We start from the raw sequence: 14,150 nt of genomic DNA on the forward strand, positions 1-14,150 counted from the left end.
ATCAGGAACACATTTTCATGTGGGAAAGTTGTTTCTTTAAAGGGGGATTCTTATTATCCTATTTCCTTTTAAAGAGAGAACAGGTTTGCTTTGAAACCTATCCACCTGATTTCTGGCAGGAACGACCAGCTTGGAACTTCCCTGCCATCTCCAAAATTAACAACAACTTGTATTTCTATATTACCTTTATCATAGCAAAACACTTCACAGGAGAGCTACCAGCCAAAATTTAACACTGATCTGCATAAGGAGATACACGAGCAGGTGACCAAAAGCTTGGTGAAAGAGGTAAGTTTTAGGGAATGCCTTAAAGGAGAAGAGAGAGATTAAGGAGATTTAAGGAGGGAAATCCACTGCTTAGGGCCAAGGCAGTTGAAGGCACAGCTACTAATCATGGAGGGATTAAAATCAGCAATGCACAAGAAGTCGGAGTTGGGGAAGGTAGCAGATATTTCGGACGGCTGTAGAGCTGGAAGCTGTGACAGAGATGGGGAGGGGTGAGAACTGGACAAGTGGCTTTTAACTCAGGCTTTGGAGTTAAAATGCCCAGACATCGTCAGGTTTGAAGCTTAGGTTAGCAAATGCACATTGCATTCATTTGTCTAAAACCTTGTTACAACACGGGGGACAAACTGAGTGATGAACAGACAATGCTGGAAATATTCAGCTGGTTACGGCAGCGTCTGAGGAGAGAAACAGAGTTAATGTTTCAAGCCTGTGACCTTTCACCAGAACTGGGAAAGGTCAGAGATGTGATAGGTTTTAAGGAGGGAGTGTATGGGACAAGGACAGGTCTGCGATCGGGTGAAAGGCAGGAGAGATTGAATGACAGAACAAGTTATCCCACCGGGATGAAGGGAATGGCGGTGGGGCAAGGAATTAAACAAAGAAAAAAAACTGTGCCTGGAGTAGGTCTGCTGCTGACTGAAAGGAAAAAGGGAAACGCCAAAACAAGCAGAGGAAACAAAATGGGTCAGAGATAATGGTTTAAAATTGTTGAACTGAATGTTGAGTCCAAAATAAAGGCTGTGAAACATTAACTCTGTTTCTCCTCCACAGGTTCTACCATAACTTGCATTTTCTGTTTTTATTTCAGATTTCCAGTATCTGCAGTATTTTGCTTCTTGATGAGTGTTGAACATCCCGGCTTCTGCTGTGCAGAAGGTCGCTATGTGGATGCACGTCAGGAGGTTTCACCACATGACCTCCCATCTCCAAGGCCCTGTTTCTTTTCCCCCTCAGCCTCCAATTTCTTTACAAATAATAAGCAAAAGTGCCCAAATAAAAATATTTAAAAAAAACACAATTTTTTAACACCTCTATAATTTTTCTCCTAGGTTGCTCACAGGAATTCCAGGGGATTAATCTTTAATTTCTTCAGGGCTCCTGGACAATCATGGAGGGTTAGCAGTTCCAATAATGCTGTGTTCAAAAAAACAGTAGATGCTGATGATTTTGGGGATCTGTACTGAGAGAAATTCACCAAGTCCAATAATGGGGATTGAACCCATGACTTCCCTTGCTCAAAGGCAAGAGTATACCAACTGAGCCAAGTTGATACTCTCCTACTTTCCAATAGCTATAGGTGGGCTTCTTCACACATCTATCTCCCAATCCCAGCCACACCCAAGCCCATCACCCGTGGGTTTATTCTGTTCCCCAGTCTTCTGCTCAACTCCCAGTCAGACATTGTCAGTCATAAGAACACATGCATTAGAAGCAGTAGTAGGCCATTCGGCCCCTCGGGCCGACTCAGCCATTCAATAAGATCATGGCAGATCTGATTGTGGCCTCAACCCCACTTTCCTGCCCATTCCTCTTAACTCTTGACTCCCTTGTAGATCAAAAGCCAAATATATGCCAAACTCAGTCAGTAATTCTGAGTTCAGCATTCAAAGAAGCGAATCTGGAAACAATGCCAGGAGCTGGGGTAATGCCAGGCACAGAGCATGTGTGAAATAAAATCTTAATTACAGGGAGCCACAGTTTTAATCCACTTTTCACTTATGGATGGGTGGGGAGGGGTGATGGTGCTGGGCATGAGAAGGAGCAGGGACTGAGGTAGGATCGGGGAACCTGAAAAGGGGATTAGGGAAAACAAATGGGGAACTGGGGAACATAGTAGAGTCCTTAATATGCTAAAGGAGTCATTAACAGGGGTGGGGTTTATGGGATGACCTTCGAAGGTTCTGGTGACAACCTCTTGCTTCTTCTATGTTCATTCCTCACATTAACTGTGGCTGTGAGAGTAAAATATTGATCAGTGGCTATTCAATGATTGTTTATCACCATTGACTATCACAACGTAATCCCACTTCAGCAATTGGATACTTGGATATATCCCAATCCAGTTAGCAGGCGATAAGAAACATCACTCACTGGATACCCACTCATTAGGAAACATTATCTGGGTTTACTTAAAGTTTATTCCTGCAATGACTGCAATAATTGTACTCCAAACATGTCGTTTGCAAGCATTAATGTGATTTTTACGATCTAACAAGGAATTATGCTGCAGGCTGTTCTAACAGGAATGTTTTTCTTCATCCACACAATGGAATTAATCATGGAGCTTGCAGCCGGCACAATCTTTTATTTATTTATTTGCCTTGCAATTGAACTGTTTGTTTTCAGTGAGCAATTAATGTTAATTTGCCTCAAATCAATAAGCACTGTTTTTCAACTGCCGAGGAAAATATAGGGAAGTTAATTTTGTTTTAATGACATCTGTACAGAAAATATAGACTGTGCCAACATTTTAGGTGGCAAGATAATTGTTTGGCAAATCAGAGGCATTTAGTGTTTCTTGAACAATTTTATTGAAATTTGTGTTTATTGTCATAAACTCTGTCCTCCTGAATACTCCATGGGAAGCAGTCATTGCAAGTTTTGTTGCATAAGCAGATAATGTTAAAACTCTCCTGTTTGAAACAAGCACAGGATGCAGTTTTAATGTCCCCGGAGCACTTATAAACATGCTTTCTCCTCCTCTGTTTGAAGAAGGGGACATTTGAAGAAAGGTCTATAAATTTCTCTCCAGAGATTGGAGCACATAATCTAGGCTGACACTCCCAGTGTAGCACCAAGGGAGCGCTATATTCTTGGAGGTGCCAACTCCTAAACCGAAGCCCCGTCTGCCCTCTCAGGTGAGCATAAAAGATCCCATGTCAACATTCAGAAAAAGAGCTAGGAAGTTTTTCCTAATGGCCAGGCCAATATTTACCCCTTTATCAGCATCAGTAAAACAGATTAATCGCTCATTATGTCCAGGGCCCAGGAGAGGAGGGTGCAGACGGTGCCAAACACTGGGGCCCAGGGCTGGTTGAAGGGGGTGGGGTGTGTGACAGGGGTGAGGGCTCTTTGTTTTTAGCAGAGCTTCTTGACCCCCAGTCTGAACATCCAGAGGCAGAACTGAAGACCTGAAAAACCGACTTTAAAAAAAATCGGGACCTTCGGGCTGAGTTCCGATGTTTTATAAAGCCGGCTTGTCAGTGGCAGTGTCAATTCCACTGAGTCGCTGTGGCTGCTGCTTCTGACCTACGAGCAGCTTCGTGCTTCTGATTTTTTTGAAAAGCCCGCCAATTGGATGTGGTGGGGGTGAGGGGCAAGATGGTCGGAGGAGATTGGGGGTTGTTGGAGGGGTAGGAGGAGGTTGGGAGTCTATTGGAGGGGTGTAGGAGAGGTCAGGGTGCTGTTAAAGGGGTGTGGGTAGGTTGGGGGTATTGGAGGGGTGGGGTAGGTTGGGGGGGTGTTCAAGGGATAGGGGTAGGTTGGGGGGTGTTGGAGGGGTGGGGGTTAGGTTGGGGGTGTTGAAGGGGTGGGAGATAGGTTGGGGTTGCTGGAAGGGTGGTGGGTAGGTTGGAGGTTTGTTGGAGGGGTGGGGGAGGTTGGGGGCTGATGGAGGTGTGGGGCGTAGGGATGGGGTGGCAGGGGTAACGTGGCATGGGGTGGGGTGTGTCACTCTTTTTTGCTGTTGGAGTTTCTTATTTATTAATTACATTTTTCCATTTTAGGCTGTAAATTCACAGTGTACAACACAATTTGTATGACAACTTCTGGAGGAAGTGGAAACAATACAGTTCTTGAGTTAAGGCTGCACTGAATTTATGTACTTTGTATCATTCTTCTCTGAAAAATTCAGATCAGCAATTCAATCTACTGTACATTTTTCCTGAGCTACTGGTGATGTCTGATTGACATCAATCCTGGGAATAGTGTCATTAGCATAAAAGGAGCAGATGCCATTTAGGTATTTAGTGGGTTGGCACCAGAGAAATCAGAATGGCAAGGTTGTATTAGCTACAGAGTTGAATTGTTTTCTAAATGTAGTGATTTTTTGTAGCCACTTTTCTCACATCAGTTGATTGCCCCGTGATTAATTATCCTTAGAAAATCAGCTTTGGGCCTCCAATTCTCCATTGCTACAGTCACTCTGCCTACTGCCTGCAGGTGTAATGAAAGAAAGACAAAACCTACATTTATACAACACCTTTCACAATGTTTAAAATTGCTTTAGAGCCAATTAAGTACTTTTGAGTTGTAATCACTGGTATAATGTAGGCAATATTATCAAATGGTGGAGCCACTGTATGGCTTATTCCTGCTCCTAATATGTATGTTCATACGTTATCCTGGATAGATGAGATGAACTGGGTTAGATGGCCTTTGTCATCCATAATTAACTTGTGAACAGGGAGTGGAATCATGGCTTATGTTTATTTTGTTGCTAATAAAAGCTTACTGTGAGCCAGGACAGAAGTGCATAATGGGCTAATAGTGAATCAGTAACCTGTTTTGCATCATACATGTTTCTCAAGAACCTTTTCCATTGACTTCAATCTTGTCCTTTTGTTTACTTACATATTATCCCACTCTATCTTGGTGCTTTTATGAGATTTTAGAGGTATTGAAATAATGTGATAAAATTGAGTTACATAGTAGATATTGAAAATATATTGTGGTGAGAAGCAGCAATCAGCAGTCTTCAGGTTTGCTGATCAAGAAAAGACAAATACAATTGTGAACCATTCAGTTTTTGTTTTCTGGCCTCTTAAAAGTTGAATCTCACAGAGACACCTGAGAACTCCAGTGCTTCTCACTGACAGTGAAGACCTATGTTGTTCGATCATTCCACTTTGTTGCTCAGGAGTCATTTGATCCTTCTACCCTGAGAGATTACTGATAAAATAGAACCCAATTACATTCCTTCTATGAAATAATTATATTGAATAATATCATGCACCCAGGCAGAAGAAAGTCTTCTACTACTTCTACAGAATGGAAAAGGTCTTGTGCCGTTTACCTGGGTTGCAAGTATTAGAGCTTGCTGTGCACACTTTGGCTGCTGCATTTCCTTCATTACAATGATGGCTGCACTTTAAAAAGTAACTAATTGGCTGTAAATTGGAACATCCTGAGGTCCAGGTCAGCAGGGAACCAGGAGCAAAGCCATGCAAGGACACATGCAGCTATCATGCAGCAATAGAGCTGGCACAACAACAGTAATATTGGCAAGTTGCAGCCTTAAACCTGCGCCCACCTCCCTTTCCCCTGCTGCAATGTGGACCTATTAGAATGATGCCAAGAAGGGGCTTGCAGGTTCCTCTCAGACAACACCTTGTCAGCAGCCATAAACCCTGAGAGCTGTTGTCATTAGCTCAGACTCACAAGTGCACAAATGAATGGTTCACATTTATATAGCACCTTTCATGACCTCAGGATCTCTCAAAGCACTTCACAACCGATGGAATACTTTTAATGTTTAGTAATGTAGGAAATGTGGCAGCCAATTTGCACACAGTAAACTCTCACAAACAGCAGTGACATAATGATCAGAAAATCATTCAGTGATATTATTGAGGGATAAATATTTGCCAGGACATTGAGCAGAACTCCCCAACCCTTCTTCAATATTGTGCCATGGGACCTTTTACATTGACCTGAGAATCAGACAAGGCCTTGGTTTAAAGTCTTGTCTGAATGTCAGCATCTCCAGTAGTGTTACACTCCCTCATTACTGCATTGGATGTTCCGCCTAGATTTTGTGCTGAGGTCCCTGGAATTCACAACCTTCTAACTCAGGAGCTGAGAATGCTTGCACTAATCACGTGTGACCCCACACCCTTCCTCTTTATCTTCACCTATCACATCTGAATCCACTTCTCTTGGCTGCCAATGGATGGGTGTATCTGTTGATCCTTTCTAAACGCTTTTGCAATATTAGTCGCCCTATTGTGGCATAACCTTTTCATTGTCTCCATCCCTTGTTGCTGCTAAATTTTTCACTCCCACCAACAATGTACTCCCCTGACTGATTGCAATAATTACACAAATGCATTGAGGCAACAGTTTGAGAGCTGTCAACACATCACCAACCATCCCAAACAATTTCCACCAGTCAGTTCCATGACGACCTGACAGTTTAAGCCAATGAATTCACTTCCACTTATAGTTTTGGCTGGTTTCAGGGAAAGGCAACTGCAATGCCGGCTGTCTTCTGCTTCTGCCATACTGCCAATTCAACTCATTGTTAGTCAGTTCTCAATTTAATGGACAATTAAAGCAGGCAGGCATTTATATTGTGAGGAAATGTTTGATCAATTCACAATGATGCCCAGGCTGCAGGAGCAGCCTACAGGTGCTCTCAAATCATATCTCAGTAGCTTCAGGTTTAATTGAATCCCAACTGAACTCACGGATAATTAAGATTGCTTCCTCAGTAGTTTAATCCTGGGATTTTGCAATAAAATTATACTGATTTTGAAAATTAATTCATTAACAGCGCTGACAGCTTCCTCATTGAAAAGGCAATTTGAGTCCAGCTTATGTATAAAACCAAAATGCTTTCCACTGAGCGATTTTTTTCAAATTAATTCCCTATAAAATGCTGACCCTATTAATTCATATTTGTACTGAGGTCACAGACAAACTGTTCACTTCCACTGTTTGACTCACACCAAGTGAATTAATCAAAGTTCAATGTAATTAATTGTATTATTCATGCAACCTTTATAATTACAAGTAAAACTGAGGAATGTGAAGCAGGAGGATCTTTTACAGGTTAACTGATGCTCTTTATTTTAAGCAAAGTTTTAACTATAGCAGTTTGATAAAGTGGAAGCTGTCAGCTGTAACCTTCCGGTGAGCACTTAATCATAGATTGGTTGATGGGAAAATTTAATTGCAATTATTGGTTGGTGGAATGACTTAGTTAAGTGTGGTCAACAATTAAATAGCAACACAGGAATTTCTGGATAAAAAGTCCATGATCTTTCTATTTTAACCACCCTGGTAGTCACATGATACAATGATAATGGAATGGTTGATTCATTATTGAATTACATTGTTTCTATGCAGTTGACTCAGTCACTCAGCCTGTCTGGCAGTGCTTATGCTCCACATGAGCCTCCTCCCATCCTACTGTCTTTAATCCTATCAGTATAACCTCCTCTGCTCCCTCACGCGCTTATCTAGCGTCCCCTTAAATGCATCAATGAGGACAATCAATCTCTATTAGTCTACAGTACACCCAGACATGAGGTGAGGAAAGTCTGAGTGCTGGAGAGCTTTAAGAAGTGTCCTCCTCCCGAGCAAGCTACAATTACCCAAAATCAAACTGCCCATAAATTGTAGCAGAAAAATACTGCAGATGCCGGAAATCTGAAATAAAAACTGAAAAGCTGGAAATACTCGGCAGGTCTGACAGCATCTGTGGAGAGAGAAGCAGAGTTAACGTTTCAGGTTGATGACTCAGGGCTGCTGAGTCTTTCTCATGTTTTCTGTCTTTCCTCATTAATTGCATCACACAGTAACACATCAGCATTCAGTTTACAAAAAATGTTTAGGCATGGATGGATCTTGCCAAATCTCACATCTGTCATGTTCCCACTGCAGCAGTTTCCTAAAGTAAACCCAAGGTGCCAGATTCAACTACTGTCTCCTGGTACAAAGAACACCCCTTCCTGCATTCATTTGTCAAATCACCAGTTGTCTGGGTCATTTGATTAATGTGATCCATGGTTGGTAGAATTATACAGTTAGGTTCCCTTATGTCTCAGTAACATGTACTGCCAAGTGTATCTATACAAGTGGGGAATGAGAAATTGAACATTGAGTTCTTTTGCTCAGCCTCTGATGATTCTGCGTACCATCCAACTGTCCATAGCCTATGTGCCGGTATATTTCAGTTCAGTTCATTTAGAGAGGAAGCCTAATTATATATGTTAATGAGACCTCAAGCCGATGAAAGTTGCTGATGTTTGACTGGAATTCCACCCAGACCAATAAGATGTTAAAGCAAAACTTGTTAATCTTCCAATCTAAAGGAGCAGATGGAAAAAGGTTACAACAATTTTTTCTCCCATATTTTGCAATTTTTGATCAATATTTGGTAGATATACTTTTTTCTCCACTAATGTTCAATCTGTTAATGTATTTGTTTTTGTTCCAGTTAATGCAGTACAGTATAGTACAGTAATACATTACATGATAATACAGTACAGATAGTACAGTCAAAAGTGGATCTTGAGTTCTCAGTGCATTCAGCCAATTGCTAATTCTTCTTGGAGTTTAGGGGTCAGTGACTAGGGGGAACGATTGGTGGAATGATTAGAGGGGAGATGAGAAAAACATTTTTCACCTAGAGGGCTGTGGGGGTCTGGGACTCATGACCTGAAAGGGTAGTAGAGGTAGGAACCCTCAACTCATTTAAAAGGTATTTGGATGTGCACCTCAGGCCTCGTAACCTTCAGAGCTACGACCAAATGCTGGGAAATGGGATTAGGCTGGGTGGCTCATTTTTCTGCTGGCACAGACATGATGGGCCGAGTGGCCTCTTTCTGTGCTGTAAACTTCCCATGATTCCTATAATATTTAACGGGCCATAATTTGATGCATCAGGACAGTGTTAATTAGACTTGACCTTGTCCTTTTATCACAATGATACTTAGAAACATAGAACATAGAAACTAGGAGCAGGAGTAGGCCATTCGGCCCTTCGAGCCTGCTCCGCCATTCATTATGATCATGGCTGATCATCCAACTCAATAGCCTGCTCCCGCCAACTCCCCATACCCTTTGATCCCTTTCGCCCCAAGAGCTATATCTAACGCTTTCTTGAAAGCATACAATGTTTTGGTCTCAGCTACTTTCTGTGGTAGCGAATTCCACAGGCTCAGCGCTCTCTGGGTGAAGAAATTTCTCCTTATTTCAGTCTTAAATGGTCTACCCCGTATCCTCAGACTGTGACCCCTGGTTCTGGACTCCCCCACCATCGGGATCAACCTTCCTGCATCTACCCTGTCTAGTCCTGTTAGAATTTTATAGGTTTCTATGAGATCCCCCCTCATTCTTCTGAACTCCAGCAAATATAATCCTAACCGACTCAATCTCTCCTCATATGTCAGTCCTGCCATCCCAGGAATCAGTCAGGTAAACCTTCGCTGCACTTCCTCTATAGCAAGAACATCCTTCCACAGATAAGGAGACCAAAACTGCACACAATATTCCAAATGTGGTCTCATCAAGGCCCTGTACAATTGCAGCAAGATATCCCTGCTCCTGTACTCAAATCCTCTGGCTATGAAGGCCAACATACCATTTGCCTTCTTTACCACCTGCTGCACCTGCATGCTTACCTTCAGCGACTGGTGTACGAGGACACCCAGGTCTCGTTACACATTTTCCTCTCTCATTTTATAGCCAGACAATAATCTGCCTTTCTGTTTTTGCTACCAAAGTGGATAACCTCACATTTATCCACATTATACTGCATCTGCCATGCATTTGCCCACTCACTCAGCTTGTCCAAATCACACTGAAGCATCTCTGCATCTTCCTCACAGCTCACCCTCCCACCCAGCTTTGTGTCATCTGCAAATTTGGATATATTACATTTAGCTCCCTCATCTAAATCATTAATATATAGTGTGAATAACTGGGGTCCCAGCACCGATCCCTGCGGTACCCCACTAGTCACTGCCTGCCGTTCGGAAAAAGACCCGTTTATTCCTACTCTTTGTCTCCTGTCTGCCAACCAGTTTTCTATCCATCTCAATACGCTACCCCCAATCCCATGTGCTTTAATTTTACACGCTAATCACTTATGTGGGGTTTTGTCAAAACTCTTCTGAAAATCCAAATAAAGCACATCCACTGGCTCCCCCTCATCAACTCTACTAGTTACATTCTCGAAAAATTCTAGTAGATTTGTCAAGCATGACTTCCCTTTCATAAATCCATGCTGACTCTATCCGATTCTGCCATTGTTTTCAAAGGGCTCAGCTATTAAATCTTTTATAATGGACTCTAGAATTTTCCCCACTACCAACGTCAGGCTGACTGGTCTATAATTCCCTGTTTTCTCTCTAACTCCCTTTTCAAATAGTGGGGTTACATTAGCTACCCTCCAATCTGTAGGAACTGTTCCAGAGTCTATAGAATCTCAGAAGATGACCACCAATGCATCCACTATTTCTAGGGCCAATTCCTTAAGTACTCTGGGATGTAGATTATCAGGCCCTGGGGATTTATCGGCCTTCAATCCCATCAATTCCTCCAACACCATTTCCCTACTAATACTTTAAGCTGGTAATAGTGAGGTGAAGGAAACCAGGCATCTACATGAGCAGGACAGTTGATGGTATTTCTCCTTAACCATTCTGATTGAAGTCTTATTAATAAATAGTGTGCTTAATAAATTAGAGTGGGTGAATTCAATGTTAAATCACAAACAGTAAGAGGAATGAAGAGAGGGAAGGAAAAATTGAAATAAGGTAGAGAAAAAAGAGAAAGGAAAAGTAAAACAAAATTACATTTTTCATTGTTCAAATCTCCAACAACAATTACTACCTGAAGGAATGAAGGTCTGCACTTGTGATTAATTTTTGGTGCCATTAACTTTTATCATGTTAGAGGGTACTTAGGTTAAAATGAACAATTATCTTTTGGTAGTGAGGTTAGCTCAGATTCACTGTGCAAATGCAGTAATTTCACTTCAGACGGCAAGATGCCATTTTCACAGAGTTAATGATAAAGTGGTGCATCTCGGACAGTGATTTTTGGATTTCTACGTTTAACAGTGCATCTGAAGTTACTCTAGCGTTTTCACATTAATAATTGTGAATGCCATTAGCCTCAGCATTATTTTGACAGCACATTATCACCCAATATATTTTTTTCTGTATTTTCCAGATCAGGCCATCGAAGGTAGCATTAATGGAATGGAAGTGAGCTGAAAGCATCCTAATCACAGTATTTTACATCTTAATTGGTACAAGATGAAAGACGGTATGACAAGGAGAGCAGCAGGTACCAGAGCCTACAATTGCCCAGACTCCATGCTGATAGACAGATAGTCAGGTACTAGGTTTTGGCAGCTATTGTTTTTCCCCATCAACTATTTCAAAAAGTTTTTTTTTTAATTTTACTAATTTAACGTACAAAGATTCACAGCATCATGATGCCATTTATAAAAGCTCTACTAATTTCTTCCCCATAGATGGAATTTCATATATGAATAGCAGCAACTCAAACTCCAATTACTCTCATTCCTCTTGACTCCTCCGCCCTCCCCCAGTCCTGCGAGATGATTTACCTTTTGTCTTTTTGAGAATTACTATTAAATCTGCTTCTACCCCCCTTCCAGGCAGAACATTCCAGATTATACAAATCCCTTTCAGGAGGGGGGAAAATAATTAAAAGAAAAGAAAGACTTTTTGTTTATGTGTCACCTTTCATGTAGACCAAAGCACTTTACAGCCAATGAAGTGCTTTTGAAGTGCAGTCACTATTGTAATGCAGGAAATGCAGCAGCCAATTTGCGCCCAGCTAACTGTGTGGGTGGAAACCCCATGCCAGTGGCTCGAAAGGTCACAGCTGTCCTCAACTTTTATGCCTCCGGCTCTTTCCAGGAGTCAGTGGGTGATCTTTGCGGTGTCTCCCAATCAGCTCTACACACTTGTGACAAGCAGGTTACAGACACTCTGTTCAGGCGTGCATTGGCCTTCATCCACCACCACTGGGATGAGGCCAGCCAGACAGAGCGAGCCAGAGGCTTCGCAGCCATTGCTGGCTATAGACTGTACACATGTGGCCATCAAGGCGCCAGCAGGTGAGCCCAGTGCCTTCGTCAACAGGAAGGGCTTCCACTCCATGAACGTGCAGATAGTGTGTGATCACAGGATGCTGATTCTACAAGTCAGTGCAAGGTACCCAGGCAGCTCCCATGACGCCTACATCCTCAGACACTCCCAGGTGCTGGGGCTCTTCAGTGCTCCAGCCCGGCTGGATGGATGGCTGCTGGGTGACCAGGGCTATCCCCTCAGAAGGTGGCTCATGAAGCCTCTCCGCCATCCAAGAACAGAAGCTGAGCAGCGGTACAATAGGAGCCACTGCTCCACAAGGGCTGTGGTGGAGAGAGCCATCGGTCTTCTCAAAATGCGCTTCAGATGCCTGGACCGTTCCAGGGGCGCACTGCAGTACCCCCCATATCGAGTGTCACTGATAGCAGTTGCATACTGCGCTCTCCACAATCTTGCGCTGGAAAGGGGAGATGCTGTGGATGAAGAAGATGTCGACGGAGTGGCTGCTGCTGCACATGATGAATCCAGCAGTGAGTCCGAGGATGAGCATGCACAGGGAAATGATGAGGGGGTAGACGCTGACCCGGGCGTACTCCAGGGAGGCAGGGACACCCGGGACATTCTAATCCAAGGAACCTTTAGCTAGCACAGCACATATGGATCTCCAACACAAGTCTGGCCTGTCACCTCCATCCTGAAGACCCGAGTGCAAAATCTGTCTGGAAAGGAGCATTGAGGATGGGCCCAGTCAATAAATGTAAATGACACACAAATCACTCATCAAATCTCAGGAATCCAGGCACCTGCCCAAGAAAAGAGGCACCCCCAGCCATTTTATATGACATAATTTAATGCTGTAACAAAAGCCTCTTGACATAACAGAAATAAAATAGTGTTGCACTTCACACACAATCAGAAGGAACTCTTAGGGGAACCAACAAAATGCCACCAGTGATGAACCCGGGGTGTGCCTAAGGTGCCTTCATTTTACGTTTGTGGTGCTATGTGTTTGTGGTGCCCCCTCGCTGGCACTGGCATCTGAGACAGCCTGCTCTTCCTGCTGTCCTGTTGGCCTCGATGACCTTGGCGGACGTCCTCTGGCCCGTCGAGCCTGTGCTGGCCCCGCCTGGGAGAGAGCTGTCAGCTCCACAGCTGGCACCTCCCCATTCGTCGCAGCCTCATTGGGTGCTGCGGTCACTGGCAGAGAGACGGAGGAGCTGCCACCCTCATCCGGAGCGCCCTGAGAGGCGCCCGCAGAGACAACAGGCAGCTGCCCTGCCGACGTGAGGTCCGTTCGGCCTTCCCTGCTCACCGTAGATGGATGGGCACCGAGGGGGGATACCTGGTGCCCAAACCACCGCCCACATGGGCACTGACCACATGAGGTCAATGCCCCTGTGAGGGATTGCAGGTCCGAGCACAACCCCAGGAACCCCTGATCCTGTCCCTTGAGCTGCACCTCCATGAGAGTAGCCACTCTCTCCATGGAGGAAGCTTGGCGCTCAGCAATGAGGCTCAATGCATTGGCGATGGTCCACGTAGACTCCTCCACCACTGACACCAAGCCAAGCACAGCCTCATGTATCTCCACAAGATGTTCCTGAGCACCCGGTCACATGTCAGAACTTGGCTGCATCGCCCACGACTCCAGAGGCTCATCATCAGCAACAGGCTGAGCATGTGCCTGGGCCCGTGCAGTCCTCTGACTGCTGGCGCCATCGGCACTCTCTGTCTCCGCCAGCTGCTCCAGCGACTGTGAAGTGCCCTCACCACTGTGCCCTGGGACACTAGCCAAAGATATGATGCCCACCGAGGTACCAGTATCTGCGCTGGTCCCTGCCCGGCAGAGATGGTGTGACACTTCTGATGTTGGAACTTCATGGTCCTCAGGTGTCAGAGGGAGCTCCTGCTGCTCTGGGTCCCAGCCCTGAGCTGCTGATGCTGAAAGGAAGAGTAAGGATATTCGATCAGTCGAGGCCTCTATCTGCCCTGTCGGATAGGCATAAAAAATCCCATGGCAACAATTGGAAGAAGACCAGGGGCATTATTCCAATGATGAAATGCCATAGA

At 44.1% G+C, this 14,150-nt stretch overlaps 1 protein-coding gene across 1 annotated transcript in view; it reads right to left on the minus strand.

Annotated features, from left to right (window-relative positions):
* LOC144693664 (ephrin type-B receptor 1) overlaps positions 1–14,150 on the minus strand; it is a 540,104-nt gene that overhangs the window by 331,064 nt on the left and 194,890 nt on the right. The window lies entirely within an intron of this gene.

Source organism: Cetorhinus maximus, chromosome 19, assembly GCF_964194155.1.
Source record: "Cetorhinus maximus chromosome 19, sCetMax3.hap1.1, whole genome shotgun sequence".
In the NCBI taxonomy this organism is placed as follows: Eukaryota; Metazoa; Chordata; class Chondrichthyes; order Lamniformes; family Cetorhinidae; genus Cetorhinus; species Cetorhinus maximus.